This window comes from Camarhynchus parvulus, chromosome 2 (genome assembly GCF_901933205.1).
Source record: "Camarhynchus parvulus chromosome 2, STF_HiC, whole genome shotgun sequence".
Taxonomy (NCBI): domain Eukaryota; kingdom Metazoa; phylum Chordata; class Aves; order Passeriformes; family Thraupidae; genus Camarhynchus; species Camarhynchus parvulus.
Window position 1 is genome coordinate 126,936,962 of NC_044572.1, and position 17,547 is coordinate 126,954,508.

Below are 17,547 nucleotides of genomic sequence, written 5' to 3' on the forward strand. Positions count from 1 at the left end.
GTGCTAGTTCTAGTTTAATCTCTAATAAAAGTATTTAATCATAATTTCATAACATTTTAAATTGTCAATCTAATGTGCCACATTAAGACATCAAAGTTGAATATGCTTACTTAAAACTAATAAATATATAATTGCTGGATTTTGTATTTGATTTGATTCTGTCTAGTCAATGACACCTCCTCAACACTGTTCTTGTTCTTCTCCCATCCGCCCAGGCTCTGCCTGCTGCTCGTGGTTCTGTTTGATTCTGACAGCTCTATGCAGGTCTGTCTCTCTCTGGCCCCAGAAGCAAACTGTGTGGCTTTCAGTTCCAATGCACAACCTTTGCTTCCACTACTAGTTCTTACTAACTTAAAAGCTCTGCTGATTCTGGGACATATTCTGAGGACATTTTCAAAACCACTGTAAGTTACTTCTGAGTCTCAAACTAAAAATTAAAAAGAGTTTGACAGTTTTGAAAATTCATTTCCTCCTTTATCTTCGGTGTAACCTTATTGCTTGCTTCACATTCAGTCATTGAATCTTGATGCATGCAGCAGAAATGTTTGTGCAGACATGCAGCTGGTGGATTCACTAAGTGTAGAGCCTGCTTGCATAAACAAAGACTCAAGGGGGAAAAAAACCCGACCAAAAGCACCTTTGGGGACACTTTAAATGTATGTCACGATCTCACAATCTTGTCCAAGTTAACAAATTGTATTTTAGAACTGTGTTTGGTAATTATTGCATTCATACCTCAGAAGTAAGACCCAGGCATTATGGTTGGTTGGAATTCATCTGAATAAATAGCAGTTTGCCACATTCTTAACAAAAACATTATTCATTAGAACTATTACGTATTAGCAGCCCCGAATAGCATTTGGCAATTGCTTTGGGTCTGTGTTTCTAAAAGGTCCATAGACGCATACAAATTGCTCAGTGCGCTAATATAAAACAGGAGCAGTAATGAAATAGTAGAGTGAGTATTAAGCTCCAGGACTGCAGTTTTATTCTGCAAAATGTTCCTCTTGCAGTTTGTAAACATCTTAGAAACTCGGGTGTTTTAAACTACTTAATGATTGTTAGTCGTAAGTCTTGATTTGTATTTGCTGCCTGTCCCTCTGCAAAAGGCATTAGTGGCAAGCTGAGCTGGTCAGATATTTTCAGGCATTGCAACAATAAGCCCTAGGTACTTCAGAGGTTTTAGAGCACAGATTCCTGCAGGTGGCTATTGAAAAAACCCTCTGAAGAAAGTGGTCAAATGGGTGCTGTGGTTAGTAGCGCTGACTGGAAGGGTAGAACGAAGTGCACAAGTACAATGGGAGACTTGTCATGTTCTGTAAAAGAAATAATAATTCTTCCAATCGTATGTGACCTCTCTGCTCCATGCATGGCTTTAGACTGTAGCAAAAGAAGGCACTTCTTATGAGCCAGTAAATGACTACTCTTTCAAGAAGCTTACATTATATCCCACTCATAAGGCTGGGATATAATGTAGCCAGGAAGAAGAGAAAGTTTTCCTTCTTCTACAGATACTCTCACAGAAAAGGAAAGGAGGCTCCAACAAAAGAATTTATGAGATATCAGTATAGTATCTGGACACTTCTGGCCCTTTAGAGAATTTAATTATGAATACTGCTGTGAGATGATTCTACTTCCCAAAGAACAGAAAAAGCTAGACACACTTCATTAAAAATATTGGAAATACTTACATTCTATATCAGACTAAACTACTTGCTCAATGTCTTTCAGAAAGCCTCTGAATGAAGAAGAACCTGAATTTTGCTCCCTCAAGTTCTATGATTTATGACTCCAATTCACCTTCTGAAATCTGTACATAATCTATTGACCAAATAAAGGATCCTTCCTTTATTGAAATTCAAATGGTTTCCAAAGCATCTGCTTCCAGTTCTGTCAGCAATCTGGAGGATACATTGCAGATACCTTAAGATAGAAGTAAAACTCAAGAGCCATGGATTTATATACGTTAGCCATCACTGTGACAATGTATGGGAAATGAATCTTGAAAAGTTGGAAGGAACAATATATTTTCTATAAGGTGAGAGGACTAGTATTGGAAGTTTTTTGCTCTTACTATAGGGAGCAAAGGGAGGAAAACCATAGGGAGGAAAACATTGTAAATGAAATGTTTATTGCTGTAATTCCTTTACGTGACTGTCTTGTTTGTTTATAATCAGTATTTTTGGAGATCATCTAACAGAATCCAGAAATTCACATTTCATAATCAACACTTAATTTCTGTTAGGTTTAAGAAGGTTTTTTATAAGGTTGTGATAACAGAAAACATTTAGCCTAAGCATTAGTTCCATAGCAGTATGAAAGGGATGTGAGTGGGATAGAGGATTATAATTTATTGCCTTTGAGCATCTGCTCTGAACTGAAATCAGCACGTTCTTATTAAGGTTTCCAGTGATGAAGTAGTTAATTACTGGACAGAGCATCACCTTTCGATATTTTAGAAATGGGTGTTGTCTGGTTTTGACAGGGATAGAGTTTTCTTCACAGTAGCTGGTATATGCTGTATTTTGGATTTAGGATGAGAACTTGCCTTCTGTGTTCCTGTTCCAGGTTTCCTGTTCAGTTTTCACAGAAAACCTGTGGCTTTACCTGTACTTTTCCACTAGCATAATTCAGTTCTAATTCACTCAGTATCATTCACTCTTTTGTAGTCGGGCCACAGAATTAGCAAAATAATTTTAAATAAAGCCATGAACAGAATAATGTTGCTGCTTCTTGAAAACGGGGAGGAAAAGAGGAAAACTGCTATATTAGATGAGACTGCCCTTCACCTTGAGATGCTCTTTGGGCACACAAAGGAAGTAGGTGACACACAGAGCTCCGGTCTCATTCCCTATAGCATAGATCAGAGCTGCCTCCAACAACAGCTGGAAAAGTCACTGCTCATCATTTCTTACAGGGGGCTAAAAGGCTGCTTTGAGCAGGAGCTCATCCCTCTGTGTCTATCCATTCAGTAACACAACACAAGGGAAAATGGGACCTCTCACTTCCTCTCCTAGGTGGGTGTAACAGCCTTGTTGGAAAGGGAAAACCTTGGGTTACAAAGGCAGTAAAACAATGGCTAAAGGGGCATGTAGTTTTTCTGTCAGGTGAAGATTGATTGTGCTTTGGGATACCTTTTTGTACAAGAAGTTGAAAAAACTAAAACTACACAAACCCCATGGAGAAATTATTTTTATGCTTATAGGTATTCTTTCTTTATTATACAATATTGATCGATTTCAGAATTCTTTTAAATGAAGTGTGGCCATTTAGAAAATGCTGAGAAATTTGAGGTTCCACTTAAACAGTGCTAGTTACATGCATCCATACACAGTAAAGTATCTGTTAGGCACTATTCACAGCATATATAACAGATCACCTCTGAAGGACTGACAACCATGTAGAGGCTGTGAACAAACCCATCAAGAGTACTTCTCTCACTGTACCTGGAAGCTGAACAAAGAGCGTTGTGCTGCATGGACTAACATTCAAAAGGACTGGGTTATAAAAACTGTATTTACTGAGTTTCAGGTTAACATGGGGCAACTAAAGAAAAGAATGATCACAGGCTTGCCTGTCTTTTAGCTGCAGGTAAGAGAGCAGTGAAGGGAGGGAACTATTCATGCTTTTAGCTTGAGTATCATTGAATTTAATGAGAGATGAGTGCTAAAACCTCATGCGCACTTCAAAGATACAGGGGTCACTTTATCTCCTATTCTGTTGAAATGACTGATAAACCAGCCAGGAACTATATATAGTTTTTGAAGCAAGTAAATATGTCAGCAATACAGTAACACTGTATATTTGACAAAAGAAATCAAAATATTAAGGGAAATAATTTATGCAAAAAATAGGGCAAGTTGTAACTGACTACATGACAGCTGAATTGAGCTACTATGGGACAATTTTGAAGATATCTTTGTCAGTTTGCAAGATGACAAATTTAACAAGATTCAGAGTTGGCCTTTAATTCTTTCTATTTAATGTGCTTGTTTAAAAATATGGCATTAACAAGAACCTATCTGAAGTACCCTTTGATATTCATTCTGGACATGAGCCAGCAGTGTGTGCTCACAGCCCAGAAAAGCCAGTTTTATCCTGGGCTTCATCCAAAGCAGCATGGCCAGCAGGTCAAGGGGGTGATTCTGCCACTCTGCTCTGCTTTCATGGCACTCCACCTGGAATGCTGCACCCAGCTCTGGAGTCCTCAGTAGAGGACATGGAGCTATGGAAGCAATCCAGAGGGGAGCAATGATCAAAGGGATGGAATACCTTTCCTATGAGGACAGGCTGAGAGAGGTAGAGGTTGTTCAGCCTGAGGGAGAGAAGGCTCCAGGGAGACCTTACTGCAGCCTTTCATTACAAACATGGGTCTTATAATAAAGGTGGGGACAAGACTTTTTAGTAGGGCCTATTGAGGTGGACAAGGGGTAATAGTTTAAAACTAAAAGAGGGTAGAGTCAGAGTAGAAATGAGGAAGATGAAAGTGATTCATCTTTTGTGATGAGCCATGAAACGCTGTAACAGGCTGCCCAAAGAGGTGAGTGATGCTCCATCCCTGGGCACATTCGAGGTCAGGCTGGAGGCAGCTCTGAGCAACCCAACCTAGGTGAGAATGTCCAGGTCCCAGCCAACCCAAACTCTTCTATGATTCGACTCACAGCACACAAGTAATTACAAAACTGCAGCAGGGGAGAACTCAGTCCTTGGCAACAACATAACAGTGGTGAGCAACAAACAATAGCAGAACAAAATGTTCTCACAACAATTGGAGCTTCTTAGTTAACAAAGACTGCCCTTACCTTCTTACCTTCCATCTCCAATGCTTCAGACAGCTGTTTAACCAGCTTGGCTCTGCCTGGAAGCATTCCCAGAGGCCAAGAGACTCAAGATACTCAGTACTTGCCTGTGTAAACAAGGACAGTGTCAGCTGCTTTATTGGGCTGGTTTTGCCTGGAGGAAGAACCTAAGGCAGGAAAACTGAATGAATAGATTCTAAATACAGATTTGCTTCAAAAATAATCTTCAGACCACGCTAGTAAAGTGAATGAGGAATGGAAAGGTTGTTGAACACTTTTAGCTGATAGAAATTTTTTGTAATTTTCTCCAATGAGCATTATTGTATTTACTTTTTTTGCCTAGAACAGCCTCCCAGACTTCAACTCCTGGTTTGTTGGCACATTTTACTATTCTTAACACAAAATCAGAGAATCAGAGATTTTTATGGCCATCACTCCCTGAGGCTTTCTTAGAACTTGCCTCTCCAGATGAGCTCTTCAGCAAAAGTGGAAATGTCACTGCAGCCATGACAGCTCAGGGGAAGATTTCTAGGGAGTCATTTTTCTTTAGACAAACTGGTAGAGCTGGAAAAATAGGGCATTTTTGGTGCACCACAGTTGTTCTGCTCTGAAGAAAACACATTTGGCCATTTGTGTGTATTGAGCTTGACAATTTTTACACAATGCTTCTTTGAGTCTTGTCATTGAGTACTACCCTGGTTATGCAGAAGTAGCCATCAGTGTCTTAGTCCTCCATTAGTGTTCATATGAGCCTGTTCTTTACCATAAAAAAGGTGGTGAGGGATTCACATTTATTGTGCCTGAGTGACTTGAATGACATTTTCTCAGTTTAGAAGCATCTCCACTTGCAGATTCAGCTTGGGATCTGAAAGTCAAGCTGTGCATTTTCTGGCTCATGCAGCTTTGCCATTAAAGCTTCATTACATCAAATTCTACTCACAATTAAATCTTTGCAGATAAATTTTCCTCTGAGTTTGCAAAGTAATAGCTGAGGAGGCAGCATTTTGGTCCTGGAAATTAAAAATATTTAACAACTCTTTGGGTGACAAATGAGCCGGAATGGAAACCAGCTTTTTTTCCTCATACCTTTGTCAACACTAAGTGAAAGAAAAAAAATGTAAAAATTCATTTTAGTACGAAATACATTGGATAAATATACTGGCAAGGAATAGATAATTGAGTAAAAGGATGCAACTTTTTGACAGTCACTTTTCAGAATAAAGATGCATTTTAAGAAAGACACAGGTGTGTTGGAATAAAGAATTTTCTTTTATATATGAAGGTGAGTCAAACTGTCTTGGGACTTCATTTGCTTAACTGACAGGCAGAAAATAGGATTCTGGCTAGTACTGCAGCTCCTCTAGCTTCATATGGGAGTTGAAATTGAAAATAATAATGAACTGTAATGTTAATCACTCCTTTATTAGAGCAGGGACTGAGGGTCAAGGGGCCTTAGTTCTTTCTTTGAGTCTTTCATTGAAGTCTTAGCTGATGTGAAAAATAGTAACTGAAATAGCAGTTTGATGGTACCAATCACAAAATGGCACTACTTGTTCCTGTCCCACAGTGTCAGGGCCAGGCAAACAGCCCAGCACAGCCAGCAAAACAGGCACATACACCCATGCACAAACAGGGCACCTCTTTACATTATTCCTCACATAAGCACATTGCCAAGACATAAAGCTACCTATAGAAAGAGCAAAACATAATTTCAAAGCACCTGGTGTCTGAGAAAAATGTTCAATGCTCCATACCAGTCCCAATATTTTTTTCTTATGGCAGCTTCTCTGTTTCCTCAATAATTTTTTTCCAGATCTAGTGGGATATCCAGGACAAACTGCCACAGGACCTACTGTGCCCACTATGCAGGACACATCTTCCACACTATGAAGAAGGCTTAACCTTGTTAGAAATCGAAGTTGTCCTGGAATCCCATATCACCAGGGACAGTGGTGAGCACTAACAGACTGAGGGAAAATTTCTTTTTTCATCACTGTTGTTCCCTGAAGCTGCAGCAGCAGATGCTGCATATTGTGACTGCTTTCAGAACAAAGCTTTCAGCCAGGCTTGAGTCCTAGCATTATTCATCCCTCTCAAAACCCTTCCCAGGCACTGACAGCTAAGTTGGATGTCCTGTGCCTCTGCACAAGCAGCAGTCAGTCTGTCCGGTGTGGCTCCTAGGAAGCTGAGTGTGGTAGTGTTACCCACTGCAAATGGCTCATGTATTTTTTGAGACTGGTGCAGTGGTTAGGTTGGCTCACCTGATATTAAGATTAACGAAGAAAGGAAAGAAAACAAAAACATTTCAGAGAAACAATTCTTTGTGCACTCAGCACTTACAAGCAATCCTTTTACTCATTCAGTTCTACAAACTGGATGCTAAAATGCTTTCCAGGAATGATCTGAACTGAAGCTTCAGAGAATGCTCATGTTTTGATCCTGTTTCTCTTGCACTCATGTCAACCACCTGCCTTCCTTGAGTCTCTATTGACTCAGCTGGACTTTTTGTTTTAGTAAAGTTGAGGATTTCAATGAAAACCAGATGTGCTGTCTGATCCAAATTTTCCTGGGTAAATAAATGTTCACTCTGTTCCGTCCACTTAGTTATAATACACCAAACCATCTCTAATGGAAATGCTTTCACAGGCCATTTAGTAAAAATAAGGTCCCACTTCTAGAGAGACACTGATCCTCTGTGCTAATGCAGGAAGTGGTGGTAAGAATGACTCCACCCTGATCAGTGTTCTTGTGTGCTGTAGTGAGGTCTTCTTAGAGGAGAAAAGAGCTTAGCAGAGATCGTGAAAACCAGGGAAAAGCCTTAAGCGGACTCTGCAGTGTAAGGTAGAGTAAACATGAGGAATGTGGGAGAAGATTGTGCATGGAGATGTTGTGAAGAGAACGTGTAGCAGTGTGGATCAATCATCCCCCACAGAACAGTGGGGCCATATCAGCAAGCAATAGCAATAGGAATATTTGAGACAAAATGTGCTGAAGAGCAGCATTTTCCTGCTTTCTTGGTAGTCCACCTTTTCCCCCACCCTCAGGCAGGGAAGCCAGATGTCCCCGAAAAACAGTTCATTAAATTGATGTAACAAAAGACAATTAATTCTCAGTGGCAACATTTGGTACTGCCGTCGGTTGTGTTCGCGTCACAGACACCCTGCCCCATGGCAGTGGGGGGATTGCTGAGATCTCATAAACAGCCAGTCAGATGAAGCAGCAAATGCACAGTCCCCTGTACCCAGCTCACAAAACCACCCTGGCCTTTTATTCCTTCAGCTCTTGTAGTCACCTCTAGCAAAAAGGTGACAACGTGCTGCTTCTGGTTGGGATGCAGGAATCAGGAATCTAGCAAAACAGTGCTGAGATAACTGAGAGCTGTCTCTCTAGTCTTTGATTAATAGACAATGTTTGGGATGGCTTCATTCAGCGCTTAACTAAAATTATTTGTATATGAATAAGTAATGCTCATTATTTTAGATATATATAGATATAGATATTTTAGATAGAATGTGACAGTCCTTTGTTCAGGGAAGAAATAAGTATTCCAGCTCCTCTCTGCTAAAGAGAGACTGTGACTTTTATGGCCATCAGTAAGATCAGTGCTCTTTAGCATGAGACAGAGTTGATCATGGCATTTTTTTAGCAGACCTGTGAAAATATTTTTATTCCCTTAGACTTCCAACATAAACAGATTCTGCTTAACCATGTTTATAACGCTTCATACTAAGCAGAACTGAGAATCTTAGAAGATGACAGCAGGCTCTTCCAGGCATTAAATTAAAATTACTTTATATAAAAAATAAAGATGTGTGCCTTGCACTATATTCCAATTGCAGATGGCTGTAGTCCATTTGCTCTTGCTGGCAGCTTTTAATTTTCAATATATAAAAAGGTTATTAAGAAGTTTTACAAACAAATGCAGACCATTTCTAGGAGTGCCCAGAAGAGCTCCAACAGCAGGGAACTGGCTGAGCTCTGTGAGTGGTGAACAGCAGGTTCACCTTTGAAAGCAGGGCGCTGCTGGCTGTGTGTGCCCTGTGTCTGGGTCGTGGAGAGGCAAAGGCTGCCTGGACAGTTTTGCTGTGCTCTGAGCTCACAGGAGCTGGTGATGGAGCTGCCTCTTGTGAGGCAGAATTTTTTAGCCCAGAGCTCTCGTTGACTTATGGCATTAGTCAGGAAGAAAAGTTTGAGCTGGAACCTGTTCTCCATGGAGGCAAAATACTCCCAGTCAGCTCCAGTGGGAAGGGGCTGATTGAACCTAAAGATACTCAGATGATTTCTTGTACTCTTTTGAGTCACTCTTCTCATCAGTCCCTTCCCAAATTTTTGTTTCAAAGCCCCAGATGAACCTGATATGTACCAGAGGCTGTGCTGGATGGGATGTGTTTTACCCGAGGAATGAAGAGTGGGATGGTGGTTACCTCGTCATACATGACTGTGAGTGATAGGCAACACCCAAACTGCCTGTGATGTGTTGCAGGAGAATTTTACAGAAAAGCATTTTGGCAAGAACAAGGAGGGAGAGCAAGGGAAAAATAATCCATAACGTATGTAATATCAGAGAATAAGTTTTGGAGTCCCTTAGAAGAGTTAGGAATGGAGAACAAAGCAGAAGATAGCTTTGTACAGTTATAGCCATCCTTGGAGGGAGCTCTTACCCTCTAGCCCCTAATTTCATCTTTGTCCCTTGCCTCCAGTGAGACACAGTAAAGCTCAGTACCTAAAGAGAGGGCACAGGCTCTGTGCACTGCAAACCCTGACAACCTCTCCTCATGGGCAATCTGAGCATCCATTCTCCTCTCCTGTCCTCACTCAGAGCAGCTCCATTAAAACAGGCATTTGCAAAATGCTGCCTGCTGAAAGCATGAGAATTGATCTCTGCATGATATGCCTTAAGGCCAGTAAAAATTAGTTTTCCCATTCTGCAAAGAAGGAAATGAAATGAAAATGGTTAAGTCACTTTCTCAAGATTGAAGAGGGAGTCTTTACTGGAGCTTGGAGGGAACAATGGAAATCATGCAGTTCATTTCTTAGGATGGATCCTTTCTGAAAGAGCCACACATCTCATGAGACCTTCCCTTCTGCTCAGAGAAGGACAATCACAGCTTTAGTCAGAGGCAGAAATGTTTGGTGACATTTCTCTAAGGCATGAGGTCTCAAACCTTCTCAGGCTCTGAAAAATATCTGGACTTGACTTAAAAACAAGGGGAGCTCTACTTCTCACACAACACAAAATCCAGCCCAGACATCCCCAGAGAGGCCATGAACTAAATGTGGTCAGGGGAAACTATGAAAGGCTTTCAATCTAAGGCTTTTCTTCTACCAGATCCCAAAATGCTGGTTTAAGGTTGATAAATTGAAGATTAGAACATATATAGAGTTTTCAACAAATTATTCAGTCATGGTGCATTGAAGGTTTTTAAAATGAGAATTAAATGCATTTTTAGAAAATATGTAATGTCTTAGAGCCACTCTGGAGCTGGAACAAAACATGTTTTCTCTATTTAAAATGTAATTTTTATGGATGCATGAGACTCGGAGCCAGAGAAAACATTTTTAACTGCTGAGGTTTTACAGCCACTCTAGGGTTAGGAAAGAAAGCTGAAAAAATATTCTGCCTGGCAGATTTTTTAATGCTTCATTTAAAAGTAAAATAAAAAATATTGTAACTATTCCACCTGTATCGTAGTTCATCCAAGTGAAAGAGACACCTTTCACTTCATCCCTCTCTCCTGCAATGAGCCCAAATTCAAGATAACTTGTCTTGTGTGGAAAGAAGATGCCGGCTCTGGGGTGAGAGCACAGGCACTGGGACCATAATAATGATGAGTCTCTGTTCAACTGCAAGCCCCAGTTTCTTGGGCATAAAATGCAGTGAAAATGTTGTTCCTTTTATCTGATCCATTTAGGTGTGTTGGGAAGTAATTTGAGCTGTCACCATGTCTTTATGTAATGCTTTTTGCAGAGAAACCTTCAGAGATACCTGCCTTTTGACATAATTCAAGGCAGTTGATGCCAGTCTGAAAATCTACTTCTGAAGATTAAAATGTATTTATTTGCCTAATCAAGTAAGTTAAAAGGCATAATATCATGAGTTGTTAAAAACAGTTTCCCTCTCTAAATATGACTCCTGGAAGAGGACCTAAGGAAAGCAAACAGGATCTCCAGAGCTTCAGCATGTTAGCAAAGCCCAGGGCCTCCTACATGGGAAAGACACGTGCCAGACTTGTCTATAGCTTAGTGGCTGGTGAGTCAGAAGTAGAAGAAGCTTTCTCTCCACATTTCCAGGCACATTTTTGACATGTTGAAATTCTTGCACATGGAACCTGAAGATCCATTTGTGAGAGCAGATCCTACAGATGAACATACCCTATATGAAAAGCCAGAGGAGAGACATGATTTTTGTTTATGTGCAGGAAGAGATTAATGTCTTTGGGAATTTTGTGCTGTTCTCCCTTGCTCATGTGAGGACTTGTGCTAAAGTATTTTAATTTCACACATGATAAATCAGAAGTTGGGCATCTTCTCCTGCACTTTGCCCAGTTACAGGTTGGCTGAGATTTTATTTGTGCATAGAGCTTTTACATACATTTCTTCTGAAATGTGCAGCTTCTTGAAGTGGGTGGGTTTGTCTGTAGCACATGGCAAAAGGCCATTCTCACAGTGTGATTGTGTAGCCCAGAGAAACAAAGACTAGTTCTGAAATGGAGCAGGAAAGGCCATGTTATTCACTCCCTTTGTGGGAAGATCAATGTTATCAAATTAACACCTCATCTGACTCTCTCTGAAAACAAAAATAAAATAGCTGTGTGTAAGGATAATAAATTTTTTTCTCTTTCAGCTGTGGAATTGACTTCTGAGAGGTAGTACAGTCTACCATACCTCGGGATCTGAAGTCCATAGCAAGACATCAGGTAATCTGTGGAGAAAATTGGCGGGAGAAATGCGGCACTTGATGCGAATGATCAGCAAGTCTCAAACTTTATTGATAGGCATACATATTTATATTGGTGTTAATGAAGCTAATGCATATTGCAAAGGTGAGCTCACAATTGGTTAGTTACTTATCAGTCAACTACACCTACTTCTGCATTCTTGTGGCTATTCTATTGAAACTTTTCTTCATATTTTGGCTAAAGACTCTCTCCCCCATCCTAATGTTGCACCAAGGGCACAGTGTCCTTTGCTTTATATGGACACTGACTGCTGACTCTTATACTTGTCTATCTCTTGCTTATCCATTGGTATTATGTCGACATGGCCTTTCTCAGCTAACCAACTGTCTACAAAATCCTCTACAGGTAATCCTTTCACCTTTCTATGTTTCCATCTTGCGCTTTCCACACTGTGGACAGTCTTATCCTAGGTCGTATGTAGATTACTCTTACAATCAGTAATAAAGACTTCTTTGATTTTGTCTTCAGTTTTTCTTTGGGATTATAGAATGTGTGCTGAATTCAGCACACATAATACAGTCTTTTGTAAAGGAGATTTCATGGTGTTATGAGGGGCCAGAGAATTTTGGGGTGCTTTGGGAGACAACAAAAATTGCCAGACAGCTGCTCTTTGGAACCCTCAGAGCACCCATGATTTAGGGTCCAGGTAGATCAAGAAAAGAAATGAAGCAACTACACATATGGTTTGGGGAAGGTGGGTAATTTGAGGCAAAAGAGAGGGAGGTGAAGGTGAGGTCCAGATGGGTAACAGTCTTTAAACAAAAGAATGGAATAGAGGAAGGCAGGCTACTGGAAAGTTTTACTGAGAAGCTGAAGATGACCAGAGGAACCAAAGGTGTATACTTTTCTGGGAAGAATTTGCAGAGAATGGTGAGAAGAGGATGAGTTTCCTTGTGGAAGCACCATGGAAAATGTAAAACCCATGGATTTCACTTACAACGTGACTGAAGGCCTGCTGCAAAAGGTGGAGCTAGAGGAATTGACAGCCTGCATCATGGAGAGGCTGTTGGATATCCTTAGGAAAAATAAAATGAAAATAAAGGAAAAAATATGGGAGAAAAGCAGTGAGACAGAAAAGCAGCAGCAGTGAAGGGACATGCCAGTTTACTTTTGGAGATACATATGAATGCTGTCTCCTTTGCAGTAAGTGCCAGAACTGCTCAGCTTTTCTTCATGGTTCTCACACCTATTCTGCTCATGAGACAACACTTTAATATCACCAGATGTAACCCAGATGGTACATATTAATTTATATATGGATGCTGGAAAATACTTATATACTTTGCATTTGAAGTCTTTTAAGTATGATTTTTATATTCATTTGAAAATTGTTCATTTTTATTTGAGCCATAAGGCAGCTAAAATACAGCTCCCAGGTGAATGAAAATTTATCTATTCCACCCTGAATGATTCCAGGTTTGTGTGAGACTACTTTCAAAGGTGTGTGATCATTTCATTTCAGAAATGATTCTCACTGGCTCAACAACAATGTGTTACTGTCAAATGCCCATTATTATGCTGAATGGAAATGTTGGGGAGATAAATTTAGAACATCTTTCATCTCTTTTTCAATACTAACAACTGTTGCATATACTTGCCAGCAAAGACCCAATTGCATGACAAAGTAGAATGCCTTAATTTAAACATTTAATTATTTTTCTGAGTCAAACTTGATTTAATAAGTAATGATAACTGGAGTCAGACATGATCTTTAGATAATCAAGCAACGAAGTTCACTTATGCGAGAGAACAGGAAGTGGTGGTGGCATTTGTCATAAAAATCTATGCAACATCAGCACCAATATTTCCCCAGTGTTTGGAATCACCGAGAAAAGGTGATGAAAAAAGAAGAAAATACACAACTACAGGTAGAATATCAAAACATCATGAAAGAACAAACTATGCTTCTTTATTGGTAGCTCCCAGTTCCTTCCAGCCCTCCACTCCATTTCTTACTCTGTTTCTATCCCAAAGTGAACACCATTTCTGCAACTGTATTTTTTAAGCTCAAAACTGGACGCCTAAGTGCTGTGTTTCTGCCACAGATGGACCTTTGGCTCCACAGAGCAACAAGGAAAAAGCAAGCACTTAAAAATATCAATAAATAAATATGTTTTTAAAGCACTAACCCACAGAGTAGTCTGCTATTATTTCTGTTGTATTAAAGTGGTCATGCAGAAATGAACATAAACCCAAAACATGATCTTTGTACCCTTAAGAAAAACTGGAAAAAGAATCTTCAGACCATTCTTTATAATCATTGCCACAAATATGAATTATTCCACTAGACTAGCCAAAACCCTTTCCTGCAAAGAGAATGAGGCTGGTGCAAGGGTGGAAGACAGGCTTCAGTGTGAGTATCTGAAATGCTCCTGTATTGGTTTTGCACAGTCTTGTTTTTGGTAGTGAGGGGGCACAGAGGTGGCTTCTGTGAGAAGCTGCTGGAAGGTTCCACCATCTCCCAGGGCAGTGGAAGAAAACCTTGGGTGATGAACTGACCAAAACCCCCACACCCTGTCTCCCTGTGCTGTCAGTGGGAAGGAGGGAAGGGCTGGGGGGAAGTTGTTTCAAGGGCTTATTTTACTTTACATTATCCTCCTCTGATTCTGGTAGTAATAAATTCCCTTTGCAACCTTAAATTGAGCCTGTTTTTCCCTTGAAGTGTGTCTCCCAGTCCTTATCTCACTCAGGATGTGTTCCTTAATTTTTTTTTCTTTCCTCTACCCAGCTGTGGCGGGGGAGGGTGAGCAAGCCACTTTCATGGGTGTCATGCTGGGCCAGTGTCAAACCACAACAGATCCCCATGGGATGCTCATCTTGCCTGGTCCCAACTGCTTCTCAAAGTTCCTCAAACCTCAGACTTAATCTTTTCCTTCCCTTCAGCTCATTCAAAGTGTCTTCATTCCTACAGCTCCTCTCCCTTAAGCGTTCTGTGCTTACCAAAGGCAGTTGGTTCTCCTTTCACATCTACTAGGTGCAAATTTCCACTCTTACTTGATGCAAAATAAAATGAAAATTATTCAAAAAACATTAAGCTGTGCCAGTGGTTAGCATGATTACACTAAAGTAAACAATGAAATGACAAATCATTCTTGCTCCTTCAGGATGGAAAACACCACTAGTTCTAGATTTTGGGTAGAAATTTCTGCTACAGGCATACTGTTCTTCCATTACCCGGTGCAAAGATATTATGCGCCTTGAACAATTTGCTGTTCGGTGCCGTCAGAGAATAGCCACTGGATTAGATGAATTGTTGGTCTGATGAGATAGGACAATCCCTCTCATGGGCCCTATAAGTAATCTCCTAATGAAAATATATTTAGCTACTTCTTGTAAGTCACTGCTACTTCCAGTTGTTATTTTCTGAGTTCTTTCTGGTTTGTGGCATTTGGTATTTACAGCATTCTTTTGGTAATGCCAAACTCCAGCAGAGTATTTTAGGTCTATTCATAAGGTACAGCCATATCTAGAGAAAGTACCAAGGGACCTCCCAGCAGCAGACAATTATTGACTATTAGGAGGACTGCAGTAGCAATGGCACACATTTTCCAGCAATCACTGCCCAGTGCTTTGGAAACAATCACTCTCCTGTTATGCTGCTGCCTGTTAAATATCTTGGCATTTATCTCACAGCAGAGACCATTCGCCTGTGCCAGGGTTCTGTTCCATTGACAATGCCTCTTAATTGCCTTGTTGTTTAAATAAACAAGACAAGATAATTAAGCGATAATGACAAAGAAACAGGATGTTAGTGATAATGGGTGGTAGATCCCTCTTCCACCCTAACTTCACTATCTAGAGCAGCCCAAACTCTCTGTCTGTATTAAATCTCACAGCAACCTTCTGAGTTATAAGAGGGCCCTTTTATCCTTGCTGTTTAAATAACTCATAAAAAGTTAAATACAAAAGTGAAAAAGTGTGGATGAAGAATTCAAGACTAGAAAAATCAGAGAATCAGGTGATGTAAAGGTTTCAGAAACGTAGGGTTTACCTGTAGCACAAAGAAAAGTAGTTCTGCACGGGGAATAACCAGCAGAAGGAGCTGCCTGTTTGCTGTTCCAGCGTTCCTGGCAGTCCAGGAGGGGCTGGCCCGAGTTGCTCTATTTCTGCTCCTGACCAAAGCTCTTCAGCCATGCAGTTTCCTGTAGGGCTGGGCAGCAGGAATGCTCCCCTTCTGATGCCAGATACCTGGGCTGCTGTTGCACACACCCTTTCTCAGTGTCTCTGCTCACACTTCACCTTGCTATTTTCCCATACTGGGGGTAATCCACAAGGCTGACTTTGAGCAATCCTTTAGGCAAAGATTAACCAAAGCAGGATTTGCAGCTATTTGGCTCTAGGAACAAAGCAATTTGTATTCATACACTTGGGACATTAATGAAGTAGATTGGTGGTCTTTTTTATTTTTTTTACCTAATATTTTTTACCTTATTTCCTCAATTGGGGATAGTAGATGAAGATACAAATCCCAAAAGATTTGATCTGTAGAAGCCTGGAAGTATTTTTTGTGTCTGAGATAATTTTTCTGACAGTCTACTAAGAAGACAGGAAGACTACAGACTGATGAAGCTCGTTGCTTTTCTGAGATTTTTGGTTTATTTTGGTACTTATTGGTGTGTAGAGTTGACAGAGACCAGTTCTGCATAGGATGGTGCCATTGAACATTTCAAGGTATCAGAGCAATCTGTTCAGGCAGAAAAACAGCTGAGCAAAGAGTGCTAGTGAAAGGAAAGAGAAGTTCCTTTGAACTTCTTTGAAGTTCCTGTTCTCTCTCCTGGCTTCCAGCTTGCCTGTACACTTTGCTTCAAAGACTGAAGTAGTATCATACCAGATTTGCTTCCAATTTTCGCAGTTCAAACATATTTCCTGCTGGTTATTGATATTGATCAGACAAGCTCTGGGAGAGGTTTTCAGGGCATTCTTAAAGCACTTGTGTTGGCCTCAAACTGTTCAGGCTATTTGAATGTAAAAAAACCCATGGACCAAGGGCCTGCTTTTGTGTTTGTCCTAGAACAGACTACACCTTACCAAGAGAGTTTTTATCCTGGGGCTAAAAAGTGAATTTTTGAGACAGAGGTGCAATGCTTGCTCTGCAGTCACGTCTGCCTATGCCATGAGCCAGGAACTGTGATGGACTTGAAGGACTGGCTTTGTGGTCTTGTCTGTTACTCAGAAATTGAAAACAAGAACAGAAATGTAGAGGAATCTTCTTGCATGTTGGTTTCTTTAGCTATTGATTAATGCTTTAAGGTCAGTTGAAGGAGGGGTTAATTTTGGAAATTAAGGAAATATGAGAAAGATTGCCTCTGCAGTAGATTTACCAAAACTCAAATCGACACTTTCCAGCCTGCTCCTGGCAACTGGCAGGGGTTTGTGTCAGGCTGGCCTGGAGCAGGTTGAAGAATGAGCGCTATCTTCAAAACAGTTTTACTAGGACTGAAGTGCTTTCATGATGCCACAGAGATATTAGGAGATTCTGTAGGTATTTTGGTCCTTGACTTTGATTCTTTTGTTAGTCGTTATCTTCAGGGTTACAGGTCAGATATTTGGGTTGATGAATAGGTAGCTTTCATAAGGGCTGGGCTTGTGTTAGAGAGGCAAATTATACTGCAACTCAGAAAAAAAAAATGAACTGTGGAATATTTCCATACAGCAGACTACGAAGCTGGTTTATTGACATTGAGGAATTGGACCAAATCAGCACCATGGTCTGATGGCAGAACCAAACCTAAAACCTGCATCCTTGAGATCCTAGAGACACATGCTGCATGTTTAGCTTGCCCTTTAAA